The 1157-nt window shown below is 48.2% G+C and overlaps 1 non-coding gene across 1 annotated transcript; it reads left to right on the top strand.

The window, feature by feature from the left end:
* Window positions 1–499: 499 nt before the first annotated feature.
* Window positions 500–582, top strand: TRNAL-CAG (transfer RNA leucine (anticodon CAG)). Its single transcript has one exon. It is a non-coding gene; the product is annotated as a tRNA-Leu (tRNA).
* The last annotated feature ends 575 nt before the right edge of the window (window positions 583–1157 follow it).

Raw genomic sequence — 1157 nt, 5'->3', positions numbered from 1 at the left:
TGGAGAAAAAGTACATCATCTCTGCTTAGCATTTTCTTCAACTTTTCATCTGCTCATGTCATCAGAACATGCCAGCTGGTAAAATATTTTAGTTCATTTTTATACCCCTAGCAAGCAGTACTATTATAAAGAAAATATGTATATACCAGTATCTTAAAAGCTGCTATGTTGGCATGCATTCCTGGAGATCTTTCCCCTCTTTAATGTTAGTTCAGTCTTACAAATGCTGAGTTAAAATGTCTGCAAGTCTAGTCTTAATAATAGGAGATTCAACTGTTGTCATAAGGAATTTCAAATAATACTAGAGCCAGAAATTTTATTTTAAAAACACACCCACAAAAAAAAAATTAAAGAAAACAAGAGCACTATTTACAGCCTCATCTTACTTTTTGCAGAAATATTTTTTGTGTATCAGAGGCTCATAATCCCAACTTGCCTTCATAAGTCATTACAAATGATGAGAGACCCTTCCAACAGAACCTCCTGTCCATCCAGGCAGGTCAGGATGGCCGAGCGGTCTAAGGCGCTGCGTTCAGGGCGCAGTCTCCCCTGGAGGCGTGGGTTCAAATCCCACTTCTGACAGCTTCTTTATGCCACCCAGCTGAGTGGTGCAGCTGACACACCTGAGGGACAGGAGCCATCCGGAGGGAACCTGGATAAGCTCCAGAAGCGGGACCATGGGAAGTTTAACAAGACCAGGTGTTGGTGCTGCAACTGGCTCCGGACAGCCCCCTGTCTCAGCACAGGCTGGGGATGAACAGATCCAGAGCAACCCTGCCCAGAAGGACTTGGGGGTGTTGGTGCGTGAGAGGCTGGACATGGCCCAGCAGTGGCACTCACAGCCGAGAAAGCCAAACTTGTCCTGGGCTGTATCCAAACAGCCTGGGCAGCAGGGTGATGGAGGAGTTCCTGCCCCTCTGCTCCACTCAGGTGAGACCCCACCTGCAGTGCTGCATCCAGCTCCGGGGTCCCCCACAAGGAAGGACATCACCCTGCTGCAGCGAGTCCAGAGGAGGGGCCACCAAGTTGAACAGAGGGGCTGGGATGAAGCCCGTTCCAATGAGGAAAGGCTGAGAGAATTGGGATTCTTCAGCCAGGAAAACAGAACGCTTTAGGGTAACTGGATTGTGTCATTCCAGGACCTGAAGGGTCCTTAC

This window comes from Zonotrichia albicollis, chromosome 1 (genome assembly GCF_047830755.1).
Source record: "Zonotrichia albicollis isolate bZonAlb1 chromosome 1, bZonAlb1.hap1, whole genome shotgun sequence".
Taxonomy (NCBI): Eukaryota; Metazoa; Chordata; class Aves; order Passeriformes; family Passerellidae; genus Zonotrichia; species Zonotrichia albicollis.
This window is presented reverse-complemented; position numbering and strand designations above follow the sequence as displayed.